The sequence below is a fragment of the Equus caballus genome, chromosome X (genome assembly GCF_041296265.1).
Source record: "Equus caballus isolate H_3958 breed thoroughbred chromosome X, TB-T2T, whole genome shotgun sequence".
Lineage (NCBI taxonomy): Eukaryota > Metazoa > Chordata > Mammalia > Perissodactyla > Equidae > Equus > Equus caballus.
This window is the reverse complement of record NC_091715.1, coordinates 72,207,809-72,234,368: the sequence shown is the minus strand read 5'-3', so window position 1 is coordinate 72,234,368 and position 26,560 is coordinate 72,207,809. Positions and strand designations below refer to the sequence as shown.

The window sequence follows — 26,560 nt, the reverse complement described above, 5'->3', positions numbered from 1 at the left end:
TGTATATAAGACAGTGTGCAGGAATATGTGTGAATGGGGACAAAGTTAGGACAAGAAAAAGAAAGTTCAAGCCCAGGAAATAAGTCACAGGGAATTGCTGAAATTATCATATTACTGAGATTTACTGCCCCCCACACCTCTTGCCATAACAAAAGTAATTAAAAGAAAAAATATTAAATAAAAGAATACATTGTTGACTCACAAAATTGGTGAAGATAATGATACTCAGTGTTGGCATGGATATAGAAAATACATACTCATATACTGCTCACAGAATGAAAATTGGTACAACTTTGCTGGAGGGCAATTTGACAATATATTTTAAAAGCTTTAAAATTGTTCTTGCCCTTTAAGCCAGTAGTTCCACTTATAATATTTTATCTTAAGGAAATAATCAATGTGAACAAAGGTCTATATGTATGGAGTATTCTGTAAATGATATAGGGGCAGCTGTCAATTTGTAAGGAAATACAGCCAGACCCCCACCTTGTACCATATAGAAAAATTTCATAGAATTTGAGATATAAATGTAAAAAGTAAACTATAAAGGTATTATAAGAAAATATAGGATATTTGTATAACTTCTCTTTGGTTTTCTAAATGTTTATTTTTTATAGCATCCTGTTTTAATTTTATAGTTATAATATCTTAGATCTCTGGGTATAACAAAAAGTTTTCTTCTGCTCTCTTATTTCACTATTGCATCTGATTTGTTTGTTTTGTTCTTTATCTTTTCATATAGGAGGCTTTCCTATAGAGACAGAGCTTATCAACTGGTGATCTTCACTGTGAGATGATTGAGTGAGAACCTGGCTAATTCATTGGGGACCCCAAAATGACATTATCTATGGGTCTTTTCTTTGAGAGCAGTTCCAGTCTCCTCAGAGATGAATTCTCCAGTTTCCTGCCTGGAAAATATATACCTGACTGCTGGTGTTCTTGGAACCAATGTTTTTGGAGTGTAGGAAAAGGGACCTTATTGTAGACTTTCATTTAGTGCCCCTATTTTCAATAGAATGCCCATTCCCTATTTTTAACTCTATCTGGGGCATCTGGGTCTGGGGCTTCTGTGGATCAATTTAGTTTGAATAAACTTCCAATCTCCTGCCAGAGTAGGGAAAAGGTATTTTCCTGGCTGAGCAGGTTGAGGGAGGAGAACTAAGAGTGGTCTAGCTGCTTTTCTCGCACACATGCAACCAAATCCTCTGCTTTCGGCCTCTTGACACACCCCTGCTTTCTTTGGTCACTGGTGTCTCTAATTTCTGAGCTTCCCAGGCATTCCACAGCATGAATTGTCTTGCTTCTCATTTTGCAGCCCCCACTCTGCAGACATTTGCTCTTCAGTCCCTTCAGCTCTGCTAACCTGCATCTACTTTCTATCTTCCAAAAACGTCTTGGCATATCTAGTCTTCTGCTGCCTTCATTACCATTCTCTCTGTCTTTGTGGGATTTTACCCCTTAAAAAACTAATTTCTCTTCATTTTAGCGTAGTTTTAGAAGAGATAATAGATAAACATGTATTTAATGTCATATTTAATTGGAAGTCCTCCAATTGTATTTATTAAAATGAAAAATTCACATGCTCCTTGACTTGGAAATCTCACTTATGATAATTTAACTGTCAGAAATAAAAGTGCCAGTATTGTATAGGTAAGTTTACAAGAGTGTTTACTGCAATAGTAATAGCAACAATCAGAGTGTCCGCTGATAAGGAACAGTTATGTAAATTATGGTGTATTTATACTATGGACTACTCTCCAATCATTAAAAGGAATAAGGCATATTGACTTGGAAAGCCATCCATGATATATTGCTGAGTAAAAGAGAAGGCTATAGTAACCCCATGTTTGTGAAAGAAAGTGAACTAGTATTATATGTTTATATGTTTGTATACATGAAGAATAAAGTGTGTAAGGAGTCATACTAGATTTTTAACAGTGATTACATTGGGGGATGGCTTTGGATGGGGAGTGGAAGAATATATCAATTTAACTTTAGAAACTTTTTTATTGTCTTTGAAGTGTTTCAGTTAACCTGTGTTGCTTTTGTTATTCAAACGCCAAAATAAACATGCTTAAAAAAAGTTGTAGATGCAAGAATGTTCACTGCAGCATTATTTATGATGGTGAAAAATTGGAAAATAATATAAATGTCTGACAATAAAGACTGGTTAAACACATTTGAAATATCTGTATGGCAGAATATTAGGAGCCTATTATAATGATCTTTTAGACAAATTTTAATGTTGTGGTAAAATGGTCATGAATAATGCAAGGTGAGAAAAGTAGAATACGAAATCGTATATACTTTGTAATTCCAATGTTGTAATTAAAATGTAATGCGCACAAAAAACTGGAAGGAAATTTGCTGTATTGGTTATTTAACACTGCATAACAAACTTAGTGATGTAAAATGACAATTATTGGTTATTATCTCTCAAGACTCTGAGGATTGACTGGGCTTATTTATGTGGCTCTTGCTCAGAGTCTCTCATACAGTTGCAGTCAGACAATGGCTAGAGCTGGAGTGATCTCGAAGACTTCCTCATTCACATGTCTGGCAGTTGATTCTGGTTGCTGGCTAGGAACTCAGCTGGGGCTTTCAGCTGGAACACTTACATGTGGCTTCTCTATGTGGTCTGGGTTTCCTCATAGCATGACAGCTGGGTTCCAAGAACAAGCGTCTCGAGAGAGAGAAAGCCAGGTGGAAGCTATATTGATTTTATGACCTAGTGTCGGGAGTCATGCAGCATTACATTCACTGTATTATATCTGTTGGAAGCAAGTCACTAAAGCTAGCCTATATTCTAGAGGAGAGGAATTGGATTCCACACTTTGATGGGACAAATGTCAAAGAATTTTTGAATTTGTTTTAAAACCACCACGTATGCCAACATGTTTGCAGGCAGTGATAAGATTTAAATTTTATTCCTTATTCTTTTCTGAGTTTTCCACATTATCTACAGAAAGCATATATTGTTCTTAAAATAAGAGAAGAAAAGATAACCAAGTGCCATAGAGTAAATAAGAGCATGGGACAGAGCTAAAAGACCTACATTTTAGTCTCAACTCTGCCACTAACTGTGAACTTTGGGCAATCCCTTCCCCTCTTGGGGTCTCACTTTCCTCATCTGCCACAACTAAGGGTTTGTGGCAGAGCTAGGAATGAAAGGCTCTTTAGTCCTTTCGATCTCAGAAGGCTCTCCAAGTGCTGGAGTTTTCAGGAATGTTTCTTTTGTGATGTCACTGGTTTCTGGCTCCTCATTTACCTTTGCATGTTCCTTTTCTTCTGTTTACCCTTTACATGTCAGTGTTCTCGAGGGCTCCATCTCAAGTCTGGGAGCCTTACTTCATTCATTCTCACAATGCTCTCTCCTCCCTTTGCTACACTTGTCCTGTAGAGCTGCAACCCTGGATAAGTCCAAGTTCCCACCATTTCTCTGCTCAACACTCAGGCTATTGGAAAACACACATGCACATGCATGCACGTGGACACACACACACACACATACACATGCGCACACGCAATGTAGTTTGGAGTCAAAACAAATTTACGGTTTCCCATTCTCAACAAGGCCCTCAACTGAGCTGCTCAGCAACCCTTCTGTATGTTCCTGGTAGCTCATTCTTGAATTTCTTAGTGGCTATTCTACATTTCCACTTTTCTTCTTAATCTCTCTGTTCAGCCTTCTCTTTTCTAATTCATGGAAGTTGACTTTATCTACTTGACTGCGAATATGAAGATAGTCAGATAGGACCTTCCTCAACTTCTTCCTCCACCATCCATAATTTCAATTTTATCTAGACGAGTTATCTCCTCTTTTCCTTCTGTCTCAGTGGAGGAGGTATAGCTTCTCCTGTTCTGAGTATATCCCTCTACCCAAGCTCTGGATCCCATTCTATCCTGCCTCTTCAGACATTTATGTGATCCCTCTCCCCCCACCCCCAATATACAGACTTCTGTATCTTCAACCTCTTCTTTTCTACTAGCTTTTTCTCCTCAACTTATTGGTGGTTGAAATATTCTATAGATGTCAATTATATCCAGTTGATTGGGTGTTGTTGAGTTCAATTCTGTCCTTACAGATTTTCTGCCTGCTGGATCTGTCCATTTCTGATAGATGAGTGTTGAAGTCTCCAACTATAATAGTGGATTCCTCTATTACTCCTTGCAGTTCTATCAGTGTTTGCCTCATGTATTTTGGTGCTCTGTTGTTAAATGCATGCACATTAAGAATTGTTACATCTTCTTGGAGAATTGACCCCTTTATCATTATGTAATGTTCCTCTTTATCCCTGATAATTTTCCTTGCTGCGAAGTCCGCTTTGTCTAAAATTAATATAAGCACTCCAGCTTTCTTTTGAGTACTATTAGCATGGTATAGCTTGTTCCATCCCTTTACTTTTAATCTATATATGTGCCCAATCACTCCTTTTGCCCTCCTCCCTCCCTCCTTCCTCTCTGGTAACCACCAATCCAATCTCTGTTTCTATGAATTTATTTGTCATAGCTTTTATCGTCTACGTATGAGCGAGAGCGTACGATATTTGACTTTCTCTCTCTGACTTATTTCACTTACCCTCAAGTTCCATCCATGTTGTCACAAATGGCTGGATTTCCTCATTTCTTAAGACTGAGTAGTATTCCATTGTGTATATATACCACATCTTCTTTATCCATCCGTCCCTTGATGGGCACCTAGGTTGCTTCCAAGTCTTGGCTATTGTCACTAATGCTGCAATGAACATAGGGGTGCATATATCTTTGTGCATTCATGTTTTCATGTTCTTGGGGTAAATACTCAGCAGTGGAATAACTGCATCATATGGTAGATCTATTTTTAATATTCTGAGGAATCTCCATACTGTTTTTCATTGTGGCTGTACCAGTTTGCACTCCCACCAGCAGTGTACGAGGGTTCCCTTCTCTCCACATCCTCTCCAACACTTGTTTCCTGTCTTGTTAATTATGGCCATTCTGATGGGAGTGAGGTGATATCTCATTGCAGTTTTGATTTGCATTTCCCTGATAGTTAATGATGTTGAACATCTTTTCATGTGCCTGTTGGCCATCCGTATATCTTCTTTGGAGAAATGTCTGTTCAGATCTTTTGCCCATTTTTTAATTTGGTTGTTAGGTTTTTTTGTTGTTGAGATATATGAGTTCTTCGTATATTTTGGATATTAACCCCTTGTCAGATATATGGTTTGCAAATATCTTCTCCCAATTGTTAGGTCATCTTTTCATTTTGTTGATGGTTTCCTTTGCTGTGCAGAAGGCTTTTAGTTTGATGTTGTCCCCTTTGTTTATTTTTTTCTGTTGTTTCCCTTGTCTGGTCAGACATGGTACTTGAAAATATGCTGCTAAGACAGATTTCAAAGAGCGTACTGCCTATGTTTTCTTATAGAAGTTTAATGGTTCCAGTTCTTACATTCAAGTCTTTAATCTATTTTGAGTTAATTTTTGTGTATGGTGTAAGATAATGGTCTACTTTCATTCTTTTGCATGTGGCTGTCCAGTTTTCCCAGCACCATTTATTGAACAGACTTTCCTTCCTCCGTTTTATGTTCTTGGCTCCCTCGTCGAAGATTAGCTGTCCATAGACATGTGGGTTTATCTGGGCTGTCGATTCTGTTCCATTGATCTGTGTGTCTGTTTTTGTGCCAGTACCATGCTGTTTTGGTTACTATAGCTTTGTAGTCTATTTTGAAATCAGGGAGTGTGATATCTCCAGCTTTGTTGTTTTATCTCAGAGTTCCTTTGGCTATTCAGGGTCTTTTGTTGTTCCATATACATTTTAGGATTCTTTATTCTATTTCTGTGAAAAATGTTGTTGGAACTTTGATAGGGATTGCATTGAATCTGTAGATTGCTTTAGGAAATGTGGACACTTTAACTATGTTAATTCTTCCAATCCAAGTGGACAGAATATCTCTCCATTTCTTTGTGTCTTCTTCAATTTCTTTCAACAATGTATTGTAGTTTTCAGTGTACAGATCTTTGGTTAAGTGTACTCCTAGGTATTTTATTCTTTTTCTTGCAATTGTAAATGGGATTGTATTCTTAATTTCTCTTTCTGCTACTTCATGGTTAGTGTATAGAAATGGAACTGATTTTTGTATGTTGATTTTGCATCCTTCAACTTGACCATATTCATTTATTATTTCTAAAAGTTTTTTCGTGGATTCCTTAGGGTTTTCTGTACATAAAATCATGTCATCTGCCAATAGTGACAGTTTTACTTCATCCTTTCCAATGTGGATCCCTTTTATTTCTTTTTCTTGCCTGATCTCTCTGCCTAAGACTTTCAATTTTACATTAAATAAGATTGGTGAAAGTGGGCATCCCTTGTCTGGTTCCTGTTCTTAGAGGGATAGCTTTCAGTTTTTCTCCATTGAGAATGATGTTAGCTGTGGGTTTCTCATATATGGCCTTTATTATGTTGAGGTACCTTCCTTCTGTACCCATTTGATTCAGAGTTTTTATCATAAATGGATGCTGTATCTTGTCCAATGCTTTCTCTGTATCTATTGAGATGATCATGTGATTTTTATTCTTCATTTTGTTACTGTGGTGTATCACATTGATTGCTTTGCAGATGTCAAACCATCCCTGCATCTCTACAATGAATCTCATTTGATCATGATGTATGATCTTTTTAATGTATTGTTGTATTTTATTTGCTAGTATTTTGTTAAGGATCTTTGCATTGATGTTCATCAGTGATATTGGCCTGTAAGTTTCTTTTTTTTTGATGTCCTTGTCTGGTTTTGGTATCAGGGTAATGTTGGCGTCACAGAATGAGTTAGGAAGCTTCCCCTCCTCTTCAATTTTTTGGAAGAGTTTGAGAAGCGTAAGTATTATGTCTTCTTTGAATATTTTGTAGAATTCACCAGGGAAGCCGTCTTGTCCTGGACTTTTATTTTTTAGGAGGTTTATGACTACTGTTTAAATCTCCTTACTGGTGACTGGTCTATTCAAATTCTCTATTTCTTCTTGATTCAGTTTTGGAAGGTTGTATGATTCTAAGAATTTATCCATTTCTTCTAGATTATCCAATTTGTTGGTGTATAGCTTTTCATAGTGTTCTCTTATAATCTTTTTTATTTCGGAAGTGTCTGTTGTAATTTCTCCTCTTTCATTTCTGATTTTATCTATTTGAGCCCTCTCTCTTTTTTTCTTTGTGTGTGTAGCTAAAGGTTTGTCCATTTTGTTTATCTTTTCAAAGAAGCAGCTCTTGGTTTCATTGTTTTTTTCTATTGTTTTCTTAATCTCTATTTCATTTATTTCCTCTCTAATTTTTATTATTTCCCTCCTTCCACTGATTTGGGGCTTTGTTTGTTCTTCTTTTTCCAGTTCCTTTAGTTGCACTGTTAGAAGATTTATTTGGGATTTTTCTTGTTTGTCGAGGTAGGCCTATATTGCTATAAACTTCCGTCTTAGATTTGCATTTCCCTGATGATTAGCGATGATGAACATCTTTTCATGTGTCTATTGGCCATATTCATATCTTCTTTTGAGAAATGTCTGTTCATGTCCTCTGCCCATTTTTTGATCGGGTTGTTTGTTTTTTTGTTGTTAAGCAGTGTGAGTTCTTTGTATATTATGGAGATTAACCCTTTGTCAGATAAGTGGCTTGTAAATATTTTTTCCCAATTAGTGAGCTGTTTTTTGTTTCAATTCTGTTTTCCCTTGCCTTGAAGAAGCTCTTTAGTCTGATGAAGTCCCATTTGTTTATTCTTCAGGGAAATGCAAATCAAAACTACACTAAGATATCACCTTACCCCCGTTAGATTGGCAAAAACATCCAAAACCAAGAACGACAAATGTTGGAGAGGTTGTGGAGAAAGAGGAACCCTCATACACTGTTGTTGGGAATGCAAACTGGTACAGCCACTATGGAAAACAGTATGGAGATTTCTCAAAAAGTTAAAAATAGAAATACCCTATGACCCAGCCATCCCATTACTGGGTATCTATCCTAAGAACCTGATAACAGATATCTCAAGAGTCCGTTGCACCCCTATGTTCATCGCAGCATTATTTACAATAGCCAAGACGTGGAACCAGCCTACATGCCCAGAAACTGATGACTGGATAAAGAAGATGTGGTATATATACACAATGGAATACTATTCAGCCATAAAAAAAGACGAAATTGGCCCATTCACAACAACGTGGATGGACCTCGAGGGCATTATGTTAAGCGAAATAAGTCAGTCAGAGAAAGACGATCTCTATATGACTCCACTCATAGGTGGAAATTAGTATATTGAGAAGGAGATCTGATCGGTGGTTACCAGGGAAAAGGGGGGGGGGGTGGGGGGAGGGTTCGAAGGGGGAAGTGGTGTACCCACAACAAGACTAACAAAAATGTACAACTGAAATCTCACAAGCTTGTAATCTATCATAACATTAATAAAAAAAAATATATAAAAACAAAACAAAACAAAAAAAAAAACTTCCGTCTTAGAATTGCTTTTACTGTATCCCATTGATTTTGGCATGTTGTATTTTCATTTTCATTTGTCTTCAGATGTTTTTTGATTTCTCCTTTGATTTCTTGATTGACTCCATCATAGTTCTGTAGTATTTTGTTTACTCTCCATATATTTCTGTGTTTTCCTATTTTCTTCCTGTAGTTGATTTCTAGCTTCATACCGTTGTGGTCAGAAAAGATGCTTGGTATTGTTTCAGTCTTCTTAAGTTTATTGAGACTTGCTTTGCTGCCTGATATGTGATTAGTCCTGGAGAACGTTCCATGTGCATTTGAAAAGAATGTTTATTCCGCAGTTTTTGGATGGAATGTTCTCTATATATCTATTAAGCACATCTTCTTTAATGTGTCATTTAAGACCAATGTTTCCTTCCTTATTGATCTTCTGTTTGGATGATCTATCCATTGGTGTAAGTGGAGTGTGAAAGTCCCCTAGTATTATTGTGTTTCTGTCTATTTCTCCTTTTATGTCTGTTAATACTTTATATATTTAGGTGTTCCTATATTGGGTGCATAGATATTTACAAGAGTTATATCCTCTTGTTGGATTGTTCCCTTTATCATTATGTAGTGCCCTTCTTTGTCTTTTATTACTGTTTTTGTTTTAATGTCTGTTTTGTCTGATATGAGTATTGCTACCCCCACTTTCTTTTCTTTGCCATTTGCGTGGAGTATCTTTTTCCATCACTTCACTTTCAGTTTGTGAGTGTCTTTAGGTCTGAAGTGTTTCTCTTGTATGCAGCATATAAATGGGTCTTGTTTTTTATCCAATCAGCCACACTATGCCCTTTGATTGGAGCAATTAGTCCATTGACATTAAAAGTAGCTATTGATAAATATGTACTTATTGTCATTTTGTTACTTTTTCCTGGATGTTTTAGTAGTTTTTCTTTTTTCTTTTCTTGTTTTCTTGCTCTCTTCCCTTGTGGTTTGCTGGTTTTCTTTAGTATTATGTTTGGATTCTTTTCTCTTAATTATTTGTATACTTATTATAGGTTTCTCGTTTGTGATTAACATAAGGCTCATTATATATGACAATATATAAATATACTATATATGGTCATTTATACTATACTAGTATTATAGCTATATATTGCTATTACGTATACTATATGTAGTCATATATAGTATATACTACATACATATATACTATTATATAAAAGTGTATGTTATCTATACATATATATATGACATATATAAGAGATATATATGACATATATATGTATACACATACACTGTTATACAGTAGATATTAGATATATGTTACATAATATATATGTACTATCCTTTAGTATATTTATAATCTAATATATATCTTTTTATTTTGCAAACATTTCAACTTATAGAAACATTGCAATAGTGCAATGAACTCCTATATACCCTTCATTTATATGCATTAATTGTTAACATTCTGCCATATGAACACTTACTCTTTGTTATTATTCTTTTTATTTTTTATTGTTGCTGAACCATTTGAAAGTTGCAGATTCTCTGATCCTTTAACCCTAAATACTTTAGTATGTATCTCTTAAGGATAGGACGTTTTCTTATATCACCACAATATAATTTTCAAATTCAAGATATTTAACATTGGTAAAATACTTTTATCTAATTTAAAGTCCATATTCAAATCTTCTCAACTGTCTCAATAATGTCCTTTGTGGCAATCTCCCTTCCCAAATCAGGATTCAATCCAGTAGAGCTGCATTTCACCTTCAGTCTCCCTTAGCCTAGAGAAGTTTCTTAGGCTTTCTTTTTCTTTCATGATATCATCACTTCTGAAGAGTTCAGGCCAGTTATTTTGTAGAATGTCCCTCAATTTGAGTTTGTCTGTTATTTTCTCATGGTTAGATTGATATTATGCATTTTTGGCAGAAACACAACAGAAATGATGCTGTGTCCTTCTCGGTGCATCATATCAGGAGCCACATGATGTTGGTTTTAGAAGAAATGATAGAGTTAGAAAAATCACTATTTTGCTACAATTATAGTAATCATTGATTCAGGCAAGAATCATCAATGCGTGCTAAAAGTAGTGGGTGAAGGTTTGATGGGGAACAGGATATTTACATACACTCAAAGAATCTTGCCACAGATTACTTATTATTACAAAGGGGAAAATATAAACTTTACAGTGGAAAACCTGCTGCACAGCCCATCTTAGCCAAGAGACAGATATTTCTGAGACAGAGGCATGGGCACCATGAGGACTTCCAATTCCTGATGATTTGTATTTGAATTCTCATGCCAACTTCCAGGAATGATTTTATGGGTGGTAGAGGTGGTGGCGTAGGGAAGGGTGGAGTGAGAGGAGTTCCTAGATTACCTGTGTTTCTGTTCACCTTATCCAGAAGGCAGCTGGTCTGAATCTGGAACAAGAGGTATTTGAAAAGTCCCAGATCCTTAGGCTCTTTACTCTTAATTGCCATGAGCGTTCTGGGAAGTTGGTCCCAAATGGTGTGCAGATAGATGAGGAGTGAAGGAGCCAGTGTAGTTTTTCACTTTCTCTGAAAATTGGCTGCCATTCCTAGCCTTTGAAGCTGGATGGGAGGAGTTTGACCAGGACTGCAAGACATAGAGCCTACTTTTTCTTTTGTAGTGGCTCTTCCTGCATTATAGAGGATGACTCAAAAGGATGATGAAAACCTGAGGGTAGGAGTGGGGAGGCCTTCTAAACAAATCCCTGTTTTCCCTGTTATCAGGCATTTCCCCTTGCCACTTTATGAGGTTGATCCGTCTTTCTCCGTATTCACTTTCATCTTTTCTTCCCCCTCCCATTTCTTTCTAATCTCTTCACATGTCAAGCCAGGAGCTGTAGTCTCTAATTAGCAAAGGAGACAGGTAAGAGCTTACTAGCTTTGTTTGGCTGTTTCACCCTTCCTCTCAGCCATTCAGCAGGACAAGACCAGCTAAAGTGTGTGGGACCACCTCTGAGGGAGGTCTCCAAAGCCCTTTCAAAGCCTTCTCTGGTCTGTGGAGGTGAGGACTGCAGCCCCAAAGGTGACTGCAACACAGTCTGCAACTGCTTCAGTGACCTGTTTTACTTTAGCTGGGTAGCGCGGAATCACATTAGCAGCTTGGGAAGATGGGGGCTTGTATAGCATGATGGGGCAGAGTAAAAATGTCTGGACTATGAGGTCCTTTATTTAGGATAAAAGGGGAATTGACGTTTGCATTGAGATAATTCTTGAAAGAAAAACTTGAAGTGATCAGAGAGGCAGTGGGATGCCTTGAGAAATTATGAGTTTGTTTTTCCTTGAGGTCTTGGGGGCCTGTCACAGTGCTTTGAGTTTCCTCATGACCATCAATTTAATACCCAAATTTAACTCTCATGAGCCTAATGCTTATGTGGGTTTGCTTTTGGCTGTAATACTCTGAAAGGTTAAAACTTTCTTTTCTCCCCTCTTGACCTGACTTCCTTTCTCAGGGTATGATTTTATCATCATAGGGCCTGTTTTCTTTATAAAAGAGAAAGTGTGTAACAATAGATAAAAGATAGAAAAAAGAATCAGTTGCTTCACATAAGCGATGGTGGACATGGGGTCAAATTGGTAGATATATTGAGGTCTGATGTCCACCTGGGAGCCCATATTTCATGCTGACTCCTAGTTGGATATTTGAGTGCATTTAAAAAAATTTGCTCTACAACAGTGACTGAACTAAAAGTGATATATAACAGGTAGTTGGCTACTCATCCTAGGAAAGCAAATAAGGAGTGATGTACATATTGGCTTTTGGGGATTTATGACCTGAATTCCCCAGAAATGAAGTGACAATAAAATTTATTGCTGCTTAGAGCAGATTTTGGCTTAATAGGCAGAAAAGGTAACCAAAGAAAAAGGCTACCAAAGTGAGCCTTTCACTGGTAACAAACCTGGAAGGGACAAACATGAGTCCTTCATCATCTGACCTCTCTCAGGGATAAAGATCTGGTGGTGCAGGAAGAAAACAGAGAATCTGAATTATACGATATCTATTAATAAAATTGATTCAGTTATTAAAAACTTTCCTACAGGGACAACCAGGACCAGGTAGCATCTCTGGTGAATTTTTCCACACATTTGAGGAAAAAACAATACCAACGATTTAGAAACTCTTTCAGGCAATAGTAAAAGAGGGTAAACTTTCTAATTCATTTTATGAGGCTAACATAATCTTGATAACAAAACCTGACTAGAATATTACACAAAACAAAATTATTTTCTTGTTTTAGCTTTATTTAGGAATAATTAGCAGATAAAATTGTAAGACATTGAAAGTGTACAATGCGATGATTTGATATATGTATACATTGTGAAAAGATTTCTCCCATCAAGTTAATTAATACATTCACCACCTCACATATTTACTTTTTCTTTTTTTTTTTTGGTGAGAACATTTAAGTTCTACTCTCCTGGCAAATTTCAATTATACAATACAGTGTTATAAACTATAGTCACCATGTTATACATTAGATCCTCAAACCTTGTTCATCTTGTAATTGAAAGTTTGTACCATTTTACCAACCTCTCCCTATTTCTCCACTGCTCAGCTCCTGGCAACCACCTTTTTGCTCTGTTTCTATGAGTTCAACTTTTTTTTTTCAGATTCCACGTAAAAGTGATACCATGCAGTATTTGTCTTGTGGTGAGAGTGGGCATCCTTATCTTGTTCCTGATCTTAAAGGAAGAGCTTTCAGCTTTTCACTGTTCAGTATTATGTTAGCTATGAGCTTTTCATATATGGCTTTTATTATGTTGAGTCATTGTGATAATTTATTTCTACTCTGATATTTGTTATTTTACTTTATTACCACTAACTTTTCCCTCTATACGCAGTTTGTTGAGTGTTTTTATCTTGAGAGAACATTGAATTTTGTCAAGTGCTTTTTCTGCATCTATTGAGATAATCAAATGATTTTTGTCCTTCATTTTGTTAATGTGATATATCACATTAATTCATTGCAGATATTAAACCATCCTTGCATCCGTGGAATAAATCTCACTTGATTATGGTATATGGAACTTTTAACGTATTGTTGAATTTAGTTTGCTAATATTTTGTAGAGGATTTTTGCATCTATGTTCATCAGGGACATTAGCCTGTAATTTCCTTTTCTTGTAGTGTCCTTGTTTGGCTTTGGTGTCAGAGTAACGTTGGCATTGTAAAATGAGTTTGCAAATGTTCCCTCCTCTTCTATTTTCTGGAAGAGTTTGACAAGGATTGGCATTAATTCTTCTTTAAATGTTTGATAGAACTCACCAGGGGCTGGCCCTGTGGCCGAGTGGTTAAGTTCACGCACTCCGCTTTGGTGGCCCAGGGTTTTGCTGGTTCAGATCCTGGGCATGGACCTAGCGCCACTCATCAAACCATGCTGACCTGCCATCCCACATAGCATAACTAGAAGGACGTACAACTAGAATATACAATTATATACTGGGGGGCTTTGGGGAGAAGAAGAAAAATAAAAGATTGGCAGCCAGTGTTAGCTCAGGTGCCAATATTTAAAAAAAACAAAACTCACCAGTGAAGCTGTCTAGTCCTGGGTTTTTCTTTGTTAAAATGTTTTTGATTACTGATCAATCTCCTTGCTAGTAATCGTTCTGTTCAGATTTTCTCTTTCTTCACAATTCAGCCTTGGTAAGATGTAGTTTCTAGGAATTTATCCATTTCTTCTAGGTTGTTCATTTGTTGTATAATTGTATATATACAATTGTATAATTGTAATTGGTGTATAATTGTTCACAGTAGTCTCTTATGATCCTTTGTATTTCTGTGGTATCAGTTTTAATGTCTCCTCTTTCATTTCTAATTTTATTTATTCGAGTTCTCTTTATTTTTTCTTGGTAAGCCTAGCTAAAGATTTGTCTATTTTGCTTATCTTTTTGAAAAAACAGCTCTTAGTTTTATTAAACTTTTCTATTGTCTTTTTAGTCTCTATTTCATTTATTTCCACTCTGATCTTTGTTATTTACTTTTTGCCACTAACTTTGGTCTTTGTTTTTCTTTTTTTAGTTCCTTGAGGTTTAAAGTAAGGCTGTTTATTTGAAATCTTTCTTTTTTTCTTGATGTAGGCATTTATTACTATAAACTTCCTTCTTACAACTGCTTTTGCTGCATCTCATAAGTTTTGACATATTGTGCTTCCATTTTCATTTGTTCAAGGTATGTTTGATTTCTCTTTTGCTTTCTTCTTTGACCCATTGGTTGTTCAGGAACATGTTGTTTAATCTCCACACATTTGTGAACTTTTCAGTTTTATATTTGTAGTTGATTTCTACTTTCATACAATTGGGATCAGAAAAGATACTTTGTATGATTTCAATCTCCTTAAATTTATTAAGACTTGTTTTGTAGCCTACCATATGATCTATCCTGGAGAATATTGCATGTGCACTCGAGAAGAGTGTGTATTCTGCTGCTGTTGGATGGAATGTTCTGTATACGTCTGTTAGGTTATATAGTCTACTGTGTAGTTTAAGTTCAGTGTTTCCTTATTGATTTTCTCTCTGGATGATCTATCCATTGTTGAAAGTGGGATATTGAAGTCCCCTGTTACTATTATATTGCTATTTCTTCCTTCAGATTTGTTAATGTTTGCTTTATATATTCAGGTGCTCCTATCTTGGGTGCAAAAATGTTTACAATTGTTATATCCTCTGGGTGAATTGAATCCTTTATCATTATATAATGACCTTCTTTGTCTCTTGCTACAGTCTTTATCTTAAAGTCTGTTTTGTCAAATATAAGTATAGCTATCCCTACTTTCTTTTGGTTTCCCTTGACACAGAATATCTTTTTCCACTCATTCACTTTTAGTATACCTGTGTCCTTAAAGCTGAAGTGAGTCTCTTGTAGGCAGCATATAGTTGGATCTTGTTTTTTTATCCATCCAGCCACTCTATGTTTTTTGATTGGAGAATTTAGTCCCTTTACATTTAAAGTCATTATTAATAAGTATGGACTTACTATTGCCATTTTGTTAATTGTTTTCTAATTTCTTTGTTTATTTCTTAGTGTCTTGCTCTCTTCCTTTGTGATTTGATGATTTTCTGTAGTGGTATACTTTGATTTCTTTCTCTTTATCTATTATGTATCTACTATAGGCTTTTGCTTTGTGGTTACCATGAGAGTTACATAAGACATGTTTATAATAATCTATTGTAAGCTGATAAGAGCTTAATGCATACAAAGCTCCCCCCATTTTATGTTTTTGATGTCAAAATTTATATCTTATTACAGTATGTATCCATGAACAAATTATTTTAGTTATAGTTATTTTTAATACTTTTGTCTTTTAACCTTTATACTGGAGTTATAAGTAATTTACCCACTACCATTACAACATTAGAGTATTCTGAATTTAACTATATACTTAGTTTATCCAGTGAGTTTTATACTTTCACGTCTTTTCTGTTACTAATTAACATCCTTTCATTTCAGTTCATGAATGCAAGCCCCATCAGCCATCAGGGCCGGGTGATCTGAAGACCCATCCCTCAGGTGGCAGCCACAAAATCTGGGACATCAGACATGTGTATAAGGTCTTTCTAGGGAGACACTGGCAGCTTGGTTTTATTGTTGGAGTGGGCTGGAGGGTGAAGGTGGGAGAAGTGTCCTCTGGCTTCCCATCTCTAGGGAGCATTTCAGCCAGCCCCTAAGCATGCAATAAGGTTAGAAACCTGACTCTCAAGCAGCAGCTTGTAAATGCAGACAAACCTCTTTCAGGGAAAGACTGGGAGATGAGTGTTTTTGCCTGCTTTCTCGATGCTGAACCCTGAGGGGGTAGCTGGTTAAGAACTATTTTTTTGCCACAGTCCTGAGGGACTTGTGAATGGAAGGCCCATTAGTTATAAGAGTCAGGTAATATGAGGACTGTGCTATGGGCAGGAGCCATAAAAGTTGGGGTGCAGACATGTGTACCAGCTCTTTTCAGGGAGATGTTAGTAACTTGGTGCAGGCTGAAGGGAGAAGGCAGGGGAGGTGACTGCAGGCTTTCCCAGTTTCTGGGGAGGATTACAGCCAGCCCCTAATGTGTGCTAAATTAGAAGCCTGGCCTTTAGGCAGCAGCGTTTAAAGTATTCAGATAAACCTCTTTCAGGGAAAGACTGGGAGATGGGCATTTTTGCCTGCTCCCTCTATGCTGAGCCCTGCGGGGGATAGCCTTGGCGAGTGCTCACATGCCTGCATGCCCGTTAAGAACTGCTTTTTTGTTTGCTATAATCCTGTGGGTCTTTTGGATGCAAGCCCCACTGGCTTTCAGAGCTAGGTGTTTTGGGGGCCTGTCCTTAGGTTGGGAGCTGGGAATGTTAAAAGTTGGGGCATTAGATATAAGGTTCAAACATTTACTTCTCAGCAAGAAGCTGGAAGTTGGGGGTTCCCAATTGTGTGGTGCTGTGCTGGGGATGGGTTTATGGCAAGAGTGTGTCTCATGGTTTCCTACCCACTTTGATGTGGGTATTTTCTTACTTGCCCTATGTGTAGGAGTTGTTCAGCTAGTTTTGGGATCTCTTTCAGGTGAAATTATTCTGTATGTAGCTGTACATTTGGTGCATCCGTGGGAGGAAGGGATCTCAGGAGCCTCATATATTGCCATCTTGGTTGACCTTCTTCCAAAATTACTTTCTTGATTAATCTCTTTCATGATTTTGCAAAAATCCTTGAAAAAAATAGTAGCACATTCAATAGGCATTATTTACCTATGGCTGCATAAAAATATACCCCAAATATTAGTGCCTTAAACAACAATAAACACTTATTATCTCATACAGTTTCTGTGAGTTAGGAATTTGAGATTGGCTTAGCCAAATGACTCTGTCTCAGGGTCTCTCATGAGGTTATAGTCAAGATGTTGCCCAGGGCTGCAGTCATTTAACTTTTTTCTCCCTAACTTTATTGTGATACAATTAACATATAACATTGTGTAAGTTTAAGATGCCCAATGTGATGATTTGATGCACATACTACTGCAAAATATTTACCACAATAAGATTAGTTAACACATCCTTTACCTCACATATTACAATTTTGTTATTTTTTTTCATGAGGAAGATTCACCCTGAGCTAACATCTGTGCCAATCTTCTATTTGTATATAGGTCACTGCCACAGCATGGCCACCAACAGAGTGGTGTAGGTCTGTGCCCGGGAACTGAGCCTGGGCTGCCAATGGAGCATACCAAACTTAACCACTAGGCCATGGGGCCAGCCTACAATTTTGCTATTTTTATGGTGAGAACATTAAAGCTCTACTCTCATAGCAACTTTCAAGTACACAATACAACATTGTTAACTATAGTCACCATGCTGTGCATTAGATCCCTGGAACTTAGTTGTCTTATAACTGAAAGTTTGACCCTTTGACCAACATCTCTTTTCCCCCACCAACAGCTCTTGGCAACCACCATTCTACTTTCTGATATTTTTAGATTGCATATATAAGTGACATCAAACAGTATTTGTCTTTCTCTGTCTGACTTGTTTCACTTAGCATAATACCCTCAAGGTCCATCCATGTTATCACAAATATCAGGATTACCTTATTTATATGGCTGAATAATCCATTGTATATACATACACCACATTTTCTTTATCCATTAATCTGTCAATGGACACTTAGGTTGTTTCCATGTCTTGGCTATTGTGAGTAATGTTGCAATAAACATGGGAGTGCATATTTGTATTTCAATAATTATAGATTCACAGGAATTTTCAAAGATAGTACAGAGAGATCCCATGCACTCTTCATTCCATTTGTCAATGGTTATATCTTAGCTATAATACAATATCAAAAGCAGGAAATTGACATTAGTGTAATGTATGTGTATAATTTTACATTGTTTTATCACATGTGTAGATTTGTGCAGCTACCACTACAATCAAGATACAAAATAGTTCAATCACAAATATTCCTCATGTTACCTTTCAATAGCCACAGCCTCCTCTCCTCTTCCCCCTGTCTCTAACTTCTGGCCATTACTAATTTGTTCTGTATCTCTATAGTTTTGTCACTTTAAGAATGTTATACAAGTGGAATCATACTTGTGATGTTTGGGATTGGCTTTTCTCACTCAGCATAATGCCCTTGAGATCCATCCAAGTTGTTGCATGTATCAATAATTTGTTCCTTTTTATTCCTGAGCAGTATTCTGTGATACATATGCACCACAGTTTGTTTAACCATTTACCCATCTCAGGCATTTTGGTTGTTTCTGGTTTTTGGCTGTTGTGAATAAAACTGCTATGAACAATCATGTATAAGTATTTATGTAGATAGAAGTTTTTATTTCTCTGGGATAAATGCCCAGGAGTGACCTTCCCTTGTTTGTAACATAATTATCTTAAATATTTCCTCTACATACGTTGAGAACCACATAAGATAGTCCTATAATTATGTTTCAACCATTAAACATAATTTTAAAAATTCCTGAGGAGAAGTATTTGCCCTCTTGATTGTTGTTTCTTCCTTCTGGATGCTCTAAGTTTTTCTTTTTAAAAAACTATTTTCTTTCTGTTTAGAGAACTTCCTTTAGCTGTTCTTTTACAATAGCTGTGCTGATAACAAATTCTTGAGTTTTTTTCACCTGAAAATGTCTTCATTTCCACTTCATTACTGAAGGATATTTTCACTGGATATAGAATTCAACCCTCCTGAGACTAGGTTATAAATTCCCTTAGCATGCTTCCTCTTTCAACACACTCATTACACTCTCAATTACTTGTTTCATGCCTGTTTTCACCATTTCACCATTCTCAAACTAGGCTGAACATTAAAAATTCTGATGCCAAGCTGTATCTCAGATTAATTAAATCATAATTTCTGGAGTGAGGGACCTAGACATCAGTATTTTTTTAAATTAATTTCATAATAGTTTACATCAATGTGAGATTTCAGTTGTACATTGTCTCTTGACTGTCACCACATAAGTGCTCCCCTTCACCCCTTGTGCCTGACCCCAACCCCCCTTCCCCTGGTAACCACTGAACTGTTTTCTTTTTCTGTGGGTTTGTTCATATTCCACATATGAGTGAAATAATCTGGTGTTTGTCTTTCTCAGTCTGGCTTATTTCGCTTAGCATAATTCACTCCAGGTACTTCCACGTTGTTGCAAATTGGATGAATTGTCTTTTTTATGGCTGAGTAGTATTCCATTGTATATATATATGCCACATCTTCTTTATCCAATCATTAGTTGATAGGCACTTGGATTGTTTCCACGTCTTGGCTATTGTGAATAGTGCTGCAATGAACATAGGGGTGCATATGTTGCTTTGGATTGTTGATTTAAAATTGTTTGGGTAGATACCCAGTAGTGGGATAGCTGGGTCATATGGTAGTTCTATTTTTAGTTTTTTGAGGAATCTCCATACTGTTTTCCATAGTGGTGACACCAGTTTGCATTCCCACCAGCAGTGTATGAGGGTTCCCTTTTCTCCACACCCTCTCCAACATTTGTTATTTTTAGTCTTAGTGATTATAGCCATTTTAACAGGAGTAAGATGGTATCTTAGTGTAGTTTTGATTTGCATTTCCCTGATGATTAGTGATGTTGAACATCTTTTCATGTGTTTATTGGCCATCTGTATATCTTCTTTGGAAAAGTATCTGTTCATCTCCTCTGCTCATTTTTTGATTGGGTTGTTTTTTTTTTTTACTGTTGTTCAGTTGTGTGAGTTCCTTATATATTGTGGAGATTAACCCCTTTCAGATATATGATTTGCAAATATTGTCTCCCAACTGGTGGGTTGTCTCTTTGTTTTGATTCTAGTTTCTTTTGCCTTGCAGACGCTCTTTAGTCTGATGAACTCTCACTTGTTTGTTTTTTCTTTTGTTTCCCTTGTCTGAGAAGACATGGTATTTGAAAAGATCCTTTTTAGTTAGATGTCAAAGAGTGTACTACCTATATTATCTTCCAGGAGTTTTATGGTTTCAGGACTTATCTTCAAGCCTTTGGTCCATTTTGAGTTTATTTTTGTGTATGGCGTGAGATAATGGTCTACATTCATTCTTTTGCATGTGGCTGTCCAGTTTTCCCAACACTACTTATTGAAGAGACTATCTTTTCTCCATTGTATGTTCTTGGCACTTTTGCCGAAGATTAGCTGTCCATAGGTCTGTGGTTTTATTTCTTGGCTTTTAGTTCTGTTCTGTTGATCTGTGTGCCTGTTTTTGTACCAGTACCATGCCGTTTTGATCACCATGGCTTTGTAGTACATTTTGAAGTCAGGGATTATGATACTTCCAGCTTTGTTCTTTTTTTCTCAGGATTGCCTTAGCAATTTGGGGTCTTTGGTTGCCCCATATGAATTTTAGGATTCTTTGTTCTATTTTCATGAGGAGTGTCATTGGGATTCTGATTGGGATTGCATTGAATCTCTAGATTGCTTTGGGTAGTATGGACATTTTAACTATGTTTATTCTTCCAATCCATGTGGGTGGAATCTCTTTCCATCTCTTTACAGACATCAGTATTTTTAAAAAGCTTCTCCAAGTGATTCCACTGTGAAGCCAAGATTGAGAACCAGTACCCAAGCCAGGCTCTGTCACATTTACAACTGGATACATAGTGCCTTGTACATAGTTTGTTGTAAGTCGTCCTGTTGAAATTAATTGAATTAATTGTAATTGACATTATAATGAACTTTTATAACTCTGAATTTGTTTAATAATGTCCCAACTTATTGAAGAGACATTCAATTCAGCAGTCCAATTCTGCAAACACTTTTTGAGACTTACTGCATACTAGGTGTTGGACATATTAAATTTAATAAGAAACAATGCCTGCCCTAGGGTATCCTATAGTCTAGTGGGGGAGACAGGCCCATAAACAGATAATTAAAATCCATTGTGGCTAGTGGAAGCCATAGACTTTTATGTAAGATACACGGAGAAGGTAAAGATGAACTTTGGGAGATTAGGCAAAAGAGATGTGAATACACTCTCGTAGATAATGTTTTTTAAAATTTTATTTTACTTTTTAAAAAACCACTTTATTGAAATATGATTGGCATACAAAAAGTTGTACATATTTAATGAATACAACTTGATGAGTTTGGAGATAAGTATACATGTGAAACTATCACCAAAATCTAGGCCATAAACATATCTACTACCTCCAAAATTTTTCTCCTACCCTCTTTATTATTATTTTTGCGATAATAACACTTAACATAAGATCTACCCTATTAGCAAAATTTTAAGTATAGAATGCAGTATTGTTAACTACAGGCACTATGCTCTACAGTGGATTTCTAGGACTGATTCATCTTGCATGATTGAAAGTTCATACCCTTGACTAATACCTCCATATTTCTCCCTCCCCCAAATCCCTGGCAACCACCATTCTACTCTCTGATTTTATGAGTTTGACTATTTTAGATTCCAAATATAAAGTAGTATCATGTAGCGTTTGTCCTACCGTGTCTGACTTCTTTCACTTAGCATAATGTCCTCCAGGTTCATCTATGTTGTTACAAATGGCAAGCTTTCCTTCCTTTTTAAGGGCTGAATGATATTCCATTGTATGTATATACTACATTTTCTTTATCCATTTGTCCATTTATGGACACTTAAGTTGCTTCTATGCCTTGGCTATTGTGATTAATGCTGCAATAAACATGGGAGTGAAGATATGTGTTCAGGATACTGATTTCAATTCCTTTGGTTATCTACCCAGAAGCAGGATTGCTGGATCTTATGGTAGTTCTATTTTAAGATTTTGAGGTACCTGCATACTATTTTCCATAGCGGTTGCACCAATTTACATTCCCATCAACAGTGCACAAGGGTTCTCATAGAACATCTTTAGTGGAAATTCAGAGGAGCTCAAATGATGAAATGATTGGTTCTAGATGTATTCTTTCCTAAGTAGGAGAGATTTGAGACTGATAACCCTCAAGGATGAAAATGCTACAGCCCTGGCTAACAGAGACCTGGTACTTGACACCTGTTGGGATCTCCTAGGTGCTTTTGTATCTGTTGCATTCCTCACAAAAAGCCCATCAAGGTAGGGATTATTATCCTCATTTGACAGAGCAAGAAACTAAGGCTCAGAGAAGTTAAGTGATTTTCTTTTCAAGGTTACATAGACAGTTAATAGGAATGTGGAGACTTGAACCTGGGTCTCCTGACTGCCAGTCCAATGCTGTTTTTGAAGGGTCATCAATAGATTAATTTCATTTCATGGATTTGGGACATGGTCAGGGAGAATGTTGGAAGGCAGGTTTTGGCTAGCTTACTGAGGGCCTCACATTCAACACAGAGAAGTTTGAACATTTCCTGGTAGGTAGTGGGAAGTCATAGAAAGATTTTGAACAGTGGGAGTGATTGCGCCTGTTGACTGTGTTCCTTGCCACTTCAGCACTCACTGTTTGGCACTTAAAACCAAGCTGACAAGTTAGTCTTACACCCCTATTAGCAAGTCAGAACCTGGTAGTTTGTGGTCAAACTGTTTATGTACTTTCTTTTAACAGCTTTTCTCTTAGTTGCTTTCTGCTTTATTTAAGGGCATTCCAGTCATTTCCATCTGTCCTCTATTAGTGGCCAACCTTAAAGTAGCTCTGGTCTGTCCTCCTCACCTCCCCCATCCTGCCTTAATGAGAAAGCTGGTTTCTCTAATTCTGAAATCAGACCCAGCCAAACAAGCAAAGACACAATCACTTTGGACATGGAACACTGAAATGGTGATTAATCTTCTTCCTGAACATTCTTGTCAATGCTTACTTCACCTTACACTTTCTTCATTTCTCAAAAAACATCTGGTGTGCAGCTTTTTTCCCCTCCTCCTTTCTACATATTGCCTAATTTCTCTCCCCTCCTTGTCTTCTATTTTTGCTACTTGGGGAAGAAAATGCTAAAAGCAAGATGAGGATGTCAATGAGCCAGAAGCCTGGTGTTGCCACCCCATATCCCCACCACAGCTTTGTGAGGGAGGGCAGATTGGAGATCATGCCAATTTTACTAAAACAGAGGAAGAAATGTTTCAAAAACTTCCTGGAAGTTAATGGGAGAGAAAATATGGGGCAAAGATCCAGGGCTCCTGATGCACTGGGCAGTGTTGTGCCCTGCATGCCATGTTTTTTAAGGATATAAGCACTGAGCCTCAGAAAGCTTAGGTGAATTGGCGAAGGTTGCAGAGCCAGTAAGTTGTGAAGCCAGGGTCTAACTTGTCTTGGTTCCCTGTGGTATGGAAAGAGTCAAGACAAGAACTCCTGTAAACTACAGGACTTCTTAGAATACTGCTTTTTTTGTTGTTTTAAAATTTTCATTTTCAAATAATTTTAGATTCATAAGAAGTTGCAAAAATAGTACAGAGAGTGCCTGTGTACCCTTTACCCAGCTTCCCCCAATGATATCATCATGGTACATTTTCAAAACCAGGAAATTGACATTGGTACAATACTATGAACTGAACTTTATAGCTTGTTATGAACTGAATTGTGTCCCCCCCCCCCCACAACTGATATGTTGAAGCCCTGACCCCCAATGTGATTGTACTTGGAGATAGAGCTTTTAGGGAGGTAATTAAGGTTAAATGAGGTCATAAAGGTGGGGCCCTAATCTGATAGAACTGGTATCCTTATAATAAGAGGCAGAAACATCAGAGCTCTCTCTCTCTCTGCACATAGAGGAAAGACCATGTGAGGACACAGAGGGAAGCTGGTCATCTACAAGCCAGAAAGGGTGGTCTCAGAAGAAACAAACCCTAGCACCTTGATCTTGGACTTCTAGTCTCCAGAACTGTGAGAAAATAAATTTTTGTTGTTTAAGCCACCCACTCTGTGGTATTTTGTTATGGCACCCTGAGAAGACTAATGCAGCTTTATTCTATTTCACCAGTTTTTATATGCACTAATTTGATTTTTGGTGTATACTGCTATATTAGTTTGTTAGGTTTGTAAATGTTGTCTCCATCTGTGGCTTGTCTTTTCATTTTCTTAACAGAATCTTTCAAAGAGTGAAAGGTTTTTATTTTGATCAAGTAAGTTTATCAAAGTTTTTATGGCTCATGCTTTGGTGTTATATTTAAGAACCCTTTACCAAGACTTAGGTTCTGAATATTTTCTCTTATATTATCTTCTAAAAGTTTTATAGTTTCCTGTTTTACATATAAGTGTGTGATCCATTTTGAGTTGATTTTCATAAAAGGTATGAAGTTTAGGTTGAGGTGCATCCTATACCCAAAAACATTTAAATGTTTCCCATGACCTTAAGGACAGTCTAAGTTCTTTACTCTGGCATTTAAGGTCCTCTATGATCAGGGCCCACCTTGCTATCTCGTCTTTTTCTTTTGATTTGCTGCCTATGAATATGGGCTCTAGAACCAGATCATTTGTATTCAAATCCTGGGGCTGCCATTGATTGGCTGTTCTCTATGACTCTATGACTCAGTTTTCTCACTTATAAAACGGGGATACTAATAGTACCTATCTTATAGGGTTGTTGTAAAAATAAAATAATTAATTCATGTAAGTAGCCAAGTGCCTGGCAAACAGTGTTCAACAAATGATAGCTCCTACCATATTACACAAAATATTTACTTCAGACAAGGTTTCCATCTGCTGGCCTCATATCCCCATTTTCTCCTTTCCCTTTGATTGTTGTAGTCTTCATCTATCGAATTCCTACCTGTTTTTGTGGTTGCCTCTGAGGGTGGTATGTCAGTTAAGATTGAGTGAAAAGGGGAGATTTCTGGGATGATGGTAAGGTTCTATATCTCAATAGGGATTTTAGTTACACAGGTATATGCATTTGTCAGAACTCAGCAAATGTTTCCTTAATATTTGTGTTTTTAAATGTATGTATAATTTACCTCAGAATAACTATAAACATATATTGAACTTTAGTTAACAACATGCATGCTGAAGTGTTTAGTGGTAAAGTGTACTGATGTCTGCTACTTACTTTGAAATGTGACAAAAAATAAGATAGCTTCATGGATGGATACATGAATAGATATATGATAAAACAAGTTAAATAAAATGTAAGTGGTACAATCTAGGTGGTGGGTATATGTGTGTTTACTATAAAATTCTTTTTATTTTGCTATATGCAGGGTCAACTTAATGGATGTGTGACCCATGCCGTCACATAGAGCCCCATGCTCAGAAGGACCCTGTGCTTGGTTTAATGCTCTACTGTCACTTTTTTGAAGTTGTTGGTCATTTCATCTCTGAACTTGTGTTTTGTAAGTGAAGTCCAAGAGGAAAATGGAGCATGCACATGAGTAGAGTAGATGTACATAATGTGTGTGTTTACTGCTCTGTGCCATTCTATTTGCATATAGTGTTTGTGATGCTCCGTGAGCACAGAATTCCAGTGGACCCACAATGTGTGGGAGTTGAGGAAGACTCAAATCGAGTACAAGTTGAACAAGATATTTGTACAACTGAGTAAGGGGGGCACTGAAAACCCCAAGAGCTTATGCTTTCCATTCAAACCAGAACTTGCTTTGAATGTAAAAAGAAGGCAATGGGTTCTGAGAAATATGAATAACCAAGGAACACTATCATGACCTTCCCACTCACGTTACTTCTTTGTATTAGCCAACTACTATTGCTGAATATGATGATATAGAAGTAAAGAGAAAGATAGGGCAAAACATACTTCCTTTTCATTTTATTGCTTCTTTACTCATGAATAGACCAAAGGTAGAGAATGTTGGTAGAGTGTGTGCATATCAAAAAGTGAAATAAAAAACAGTTGAATTAGTTTTGTGTAGTCATTTCCATTGTTCTGCTAAGAACAAAATACATATGCATGTGAAAGCTATGAAATATAAATTGTGTAATTTTGGTGATTCTGCATATGAGTTAAATGCTCTTATATTTGCATTTAAAATGATATTGCACAGTATAAAGGTGAACAATAAAATTGATGCTAATAATTTAAATTTTTAATTATTCTTTACTTAGAACAACATAAAATAACAAATAGAAAACACCAGGACAAGCTGAGAGAGTGAGTGAGTGAGGGAGTGTGCACACATGCACAAAAAAATGAAAAATGCTTCATGTTTTAGTACCTTTAGCAGGACTTTCCCCCTGCTTTTTGAATGAGTGGCCCCACATTTTCATTTTGCACTCA

General features: G+C 36.7%; 1 long non-coding RNA gene across 2 annotated transcripts in view; it reads left to right on the top strand.

Annotated features, from left to right (window-relative positions):
* Positions 1 to 26,173, top strand: part of LOC138921836 (uncharacterized) — a 52,134-nt gene extending 25,961 nt beyond the window's left edge. Inside the window, exon 3 of one of the 2 annotated variants that reach the window (XR_011434724.1) lies at positions 24,103 to 26,173. This is a non-coding gene — a long non-coding RNA (uncharacterized lncRNA). Of the gene's footprint in view, positions 1 to 742; positions 2,364 to 24,102 lie in introns of those variants that run through there. The other variant, XR_011434723.1, reaches the window with a different exon arrangement.
* Positions 26,174 to 26,560: the final 387 nt, after the last annotated feature.